The sequence below is a fragment of the Nanorana parkeri genome, unplaced genomic scaffold, assembly GCF_000935625.1.
Source record: "Nanorana parkeri isolate BGI_ZX_2015 unplaced genomic scaffold, ASM93562v1 scaffold150, whole genome shotgun sequence".
Classification (NCBI taxonomy): Eukaryota; Metazoa; Chordata; class Amphibia; order Anura; family Dicroglossidae; genus Nanorana; species Nanorana parkeri.
In genome coordinates, this window is record NW_017306418.1 from 966,694 (window position 1) to 972,612 (window position 5,919).

Consider the following 5,919-nt stretch of genomic DNA (forward strand, 5'->3'; position numbering starts at 1 on the left):
GTTTAGTTTTATGTATATATGGGTCCCAATGTTGCCGCTACGAATATTCGTTCGTATTATAGAATAATAATAGATACATAATACTAAAACTGATGCTCCAAGACCCGAATGGAGTCTGAATTTTAGAATAGCATTCGAGGGCTCCTGAATGCCATTCGGGTCTGGAAGCCTCAGCTTTAATATGGCTTCCAGACCCGTATTGCTTTCTGGAGCTCCCGAATTGTATTTGGAAATTTGGACTCCCGAATGCCATTCAGGTCTAAGATATTCAGCTTTAGTATTAATATTTGTATATGGCTTTCTGTGGTATTCACAACAAATATTCATAAACTCATCTGAAACTAACGTCCAAATACAAAACCCGAACCAAATTGAATTTCGGATCCGAATCCCAAATCCCGAAATAACAAAATATCCAGACCGAACCAAATTTTTCAGCAACTTGCATGACTAATCTCTGCACCCTCTTCCTGTCAACAAGCTCTTGCACAAGCAGGAACTCATTGCTCATGGTGGGCTTCCTGTTGGTGACAATAGGAGAACATGCCTGCATTACATGATTCTTTCATAACCTAGTGATCACAAAAAGATATACTATCTCTATTTTCTATCTGCAGCTTCAAGCTTTGTTGAACACACTTTTGGGAAATTCCACTGTCAACGACTGCAATATCAATTTTCTAGTCACTGACCTCACAAACAAATTATTACACAGATAAAGCAAAATTAGGCATGTAACTATCAACAAAATCTATCTGAAATTCTTCACAGGGCATACATCCCTTACTTTGATAAAAAAAAATCACAATGATCTATCTGTAGCACTTTTATCAATGTGTCCAAAATGCCCTACTTTGTGTGGACCCAGGTACAATCATCTCCCAGTTATCTGGCACCCACAGGGATTGGTATGTGCCGGATAGCTGTAGTGTTTCTGGTTGCTAGTAATATTGGCTCTCAAGCAACCTGCCCACATATTATGTCCTCCTTTTTTTTTGCCGGTTGCTTGACAGTGGCGGTTGCTTGAATGCCAGATAATGGGGAGATTACAGTAATAAGTTATGTGAGAATTGTCATCACTAGAAGGGTTCCTAATGGCCCCTGCTCCTGTTTTTCACAAATGATACTCCAACAGCCGAAAAATGTTACTTTGGCCAAAATGGCAAAAGTACAATTTTTTTTTTTGCTGAAAATGCAGTGCATCTCTAGTTTCTCTCCTCCACACTGGGCACTGGTCTATGTCCCCTCTAACACAGAGTAGCTTTCAGTGGGAAGGAAATAAACTTTCAGGAGGCCAAGCGGGGCGGGGAGGAGAGAGCTGTGAGTGTGTCACAGGAGGCCAAGCTCTCCTTCCACACCACCCAGCTCGGCATCCTGTGTTAACAAAGCAGGATAGAGAGCAGTGCAGGGTTAACAAAGCAGGATAGAGAGCAGGGTGTAACTGAAGAGGGAGCTCTCCTCCCCGCACCGCCCGCTCAGCCTCCTGTGACAGCCAAAGGAGTCAGGATGTAAAGCGGTTACAAGAATTCAACAATCAGCTGATTAAATAATTGAGGACATAGTATGTTCACAGTGTCCCAAATTATGAATGAACAGGAAGCACTCTACATCACTTCCTGATCATTCAAAATTGTGAACATTGTAGCTCATACTATATCTTCAATTTATGAATGGACAGAAACACTTAGTATAGAGGCTTCCTATATATTCATAACAGGGGCTACAGAAAAAGAGATTGGGGACTCTGTTCTATTTCAAAAGGGAAATATCAGGGGTCTGTTTAGACTGCTGATATTTTCCCAGAGCCACTGACAGAAAATTAAAAAAATATGAATATAAATAAACAAAAATACAATTTTAATTTTTTTAAAAAAAAAAGCTTACAAAAAAAATAAATTTCAGTTTTGGTTTCGCCCTGACAATTTTTTTATTTTCAGGTTCATTCTGAAAATTCCGTTTTGGTGCACCTCTAGCCCCTACTCAAGAGAAATCACCCGGGGTATCAGAATGGCTATGCTAGTTAGGCAAGGGTGAATCAGACAACTGATTCACCAGAGGCGTAAAATAGGCCTTTTAAGTCAAACTGGAACAACAATCTTTAAATAGAGTGTTAGCTTTCACAAGGTTTCTGTCTTTTACATATAATGCCATTTTAACATCTCTACTCTGGCAGTTTGACAATCATTCATACCTTCAGTCATGTAAATTAAAGAATTGACACCTATTACAGACTTCCTGGCACCGTGGGATGGAATTGGTGACTGAGTTACCAATGTGGATATACATGCTGGGGTACGTTCCCCACACTCATTAGAACAGAAAAAGCGACTAGGAGAAGTTGTGAAACTTCTTCAACATTACAGAATAAGTCTAGTTGAATTGAACTATCTACTACTAGCTATTCCATGTTCTGGATAAATAATAATCTTCACAGACATCCTATTGTCTATTGTCAAAAAAGCCTCATGTCTTTAATTACTGAATACATAGAAAATTTTAGAATGAGTGTGGTTGAACCATATTTACTCAGCAATGTCTGCATTATATATAGCCAGGGGCGTATCTGCCGCGAGGCAAACAAGGCGTTTGCCTCGGGCGGAAGATTCCAGGGGGGCGGCAAAAATGCTGCCAACCAAAACATTTAGGCAGACGGGCTGCACAGAAACCGACAGCCTGGCTGCCTAATTAGAACGGAGAAGAAGCGGCGGGCGGGGGATCAGGAGGAGACGAGGACATAGTGGTTGCAGGCAGAGGGCGGTGGCAGAGGAGATGGGGCGGTGACGGAGGAGGAGGAGAGCAATCGGGGCTGACAGCTAAGAGGGTTTGCCCACCTGAGACCCTGCAGAGCCCACCATAGAGAGCCTATGGTGGGCTCTGCATGGTCACCCTCAGGTGGGTTGTTTGGGATATCAGGTGGGCGTAACTAGAAATCACAGGGCCCCATACAAAATATTGCTATGGGGCCCTGTGTTTTCTAGCTACGCCCCTGTTCCCTAATATTTATTGTCCCAAAGCATATCTCCGGGGGTTGGTGGATGATCTCCAGCTCCCCTCCCACTTCAATAAATGATTATGAGTATTGTACTTTTACATCCCCCAAAAAATCCATTCTTCTCACATGAACAGACCCCTCCATCCATCATAATCTCATCTCTCCCACTAAATAAACGTACCTTCTCTGTTAGTGGCACCCCGCAAAGGTTTGATAACATTTGGAGTCCATGGTCTCCAACTCAACTTTCATGGCTACATCCATGGATAGTCAGTAACTCATGAGACTGTCATATTACTCTGGCTATATACAGTGGTGTATTCTGGTTTGGGGCTGCCCTAGGCAAGGCAAAAACTGGGCCCCCCCAACTAAATTTCCCCCACCCCTTCCTGTTTAATACTTTTTGCGTAACCTGTCAGTAGCTGGATGCAGTGCACACGCTGTATCCAGCTTTCAACATGTTCCGCTATTAGCATAGCAGGAAAGCTGTGGTCTCAGGGGGGCTGTGCAAGATCTGTGGTGAGCTCTGCGAGGTCTATGGTGGGCAGAGCCAACCAAAGATCCTGCACAGCCCCCCTGAGGCCCTGCAGTCTGCAGGGTCTCAGGGGGGCTGTGCAGGATCTGTAATGGGCTCTGCACACCATAGAACCCGCAGAGTCCACCACAGATCCTGCAAAGCCCCCTGGGACCCGGCAAAGCCGACCATAGATCCTGCAGAGACCCCCTGAGACTCTGCAATCTGGTGGATCTCAGAGGGGCTGTGCATGATCAGTGGTGGGCTTTGCAGGCTGCAGAGCCCCCTACGGATCCTGCAAAGCCCCCCCAGATCCTGCAGAGACCCCCTGAGGCCCTTCAGTCTGCAGCATCTCAGGGGGACTGTGCAGGATCTGTGGTGGGCTTTGCAGGCTGCAGAACCCCTATGGATCCTGCAAAGCCCACCAAAGATCCTGCAAAGCTCCCCTGAGAACCTTCAATGCCCCCCACAGATCCTGCAGAGACCCCCTGAGACCCTACCAGATCTCAGGGGGGCAGTGCAGGATCTGTGGTGGGCTTTGCAGGCTGCAGAGCCCCCTACAGATCCTGCAAAGCCCCCCACAGATCCTGCAGAGACCCCCTGAGACCCTGCAGTCTGCCGGATCTAAGAGGGGCTGTGCACAATCTGTGGTGGGCTTTGCAGGCTGCAGAGCCCCCTACGGATCCTGCAAAGCCAACCACAGACCCTTAAAAGCCCCCTTAAGATCCGACAAAGCCCCCCACAGATTCTGTAGAGACCCTGCAGTCTGCTGGATCTCAGGGGGGCTGTGCAGGATCTGTGGTGGGCTTTGCAGGCTGCAAAGCCCCCTATGGATCTTGCAAAGCCCCCCATGGATCCTGCAAAGTCCCCTACGGATCCTGCAGAGACCCTGCAGTCTGCCGGACCTCAGGGGGCTGTGCAGGATCTGTGGTGGGCTTTGCAGGCTGAAGAGCCACCTACAGATCTTGCAAAGCCCCCCACAGATCCTGCAAAGCCCCCCATGGATCATGCAGAGGCCCTGTAGTCTGCAGGATATATATGCACAGCCCACCACAAATCTATGCCCTGCCAGCACAATCATCCTCCTACCTGGCACGGGAAACCCAGCCTCCTGCCTCGGCGCCCAATCGTCAAAGCTTCGCTGGCCGGCAGGAGCCTCGGCGACGCCTCCCGCCTCCTCCATCGCTGTCTCTGCCCGCCTCCTCCGTTGCAGTCTTCAGCCCCCTGCCTCCTCCGTCGTCACCCCACCTCTTTCCTCTCCGCCCCATCTTCTCTGTCACCTCCCCCTGCCTGCAGCCACTATGTCCTTGTCTCCTCCTGATCCCCCACCCGCCGCTTCTTCCCCGTTCTAATTAGGCAGCCAGGCTGCCGGTTTCTGTGCAGCCCGTCTGCCTAAATGTTTTGGGGGTCGACAGGTTGTCAGTGTTTTGAACAGTGGTGTGTTCCTCCTCACAGCCGCCAGTGACAGTCAGCAGCCTGAAATGCCATAGCGACCCAGGCGGCCCGCACAGCATAGCCCCTGGGCCGGCCACCTGGGTCGCTATGGTGATTGTTCCGCCACTGTTACGGAATCTGAATGCAGATTGAATAAAGTAATTAACAACACAAAATTGGTATATAAGAAGACAAGACCCTATCGCATGAAGAAAATCTGCCTCCTGACTAGAACTTAGGAAGCAAAAAGGGAAATTATGAAGTTTTAGGTTTTAAGTGGAATGCAGTAAATTTGATGGTAGAGTTTAGGTTGTATTAGTTTGTCCTTTGAGGCGATAACTGAAGATATAAATGTCTTCTCCAAATCCTCCCACTTCGTTGGCATTAACTGACATTTTTTCCATGTTTTTCTAATGTAGAGTCATTGGTCGGACTTGGTGAACATTAATACTGCATAATATTGTGGAGTCAATTTATTTTTATCCGCGGTTATAAGACATCTTGTTCTAGTACATAAACAAAATAATACTGACTTTTTGCTGTACTCTTGGATAATTTACCTGTATTGTTTTTATTTTATTTTAATCTTTTAATTTACTTTTAAAGCCCAAGCACTGCCTTATATAATAATGTATTCATTAGCTCTGGAATTATTACATTATTACTAGCTGTGAACAGGGTTGTTTTTTAACCGCTGAAATACAATATTTTACCAGCAGAGGTCAGTATGCAGTAAGCATATGACTGCATCTATTTTGTTACATTACTTCTCTATTACATTACATGGATGCACCATAAGAAGTGTGAAGGGAGAACACCACGATCTCCAAGATTTAAAGGCTCCAACCAAAACTGATATCTCACTTTGGCATTGTTGCTATTGTGCTAAATCGCTGTCTTATTTTTGGGGGAATCCCAATACTGAGATATAGATACTGTAAGCTATGCGAATATTTTAGAAATAGACCCCTAAATGAAT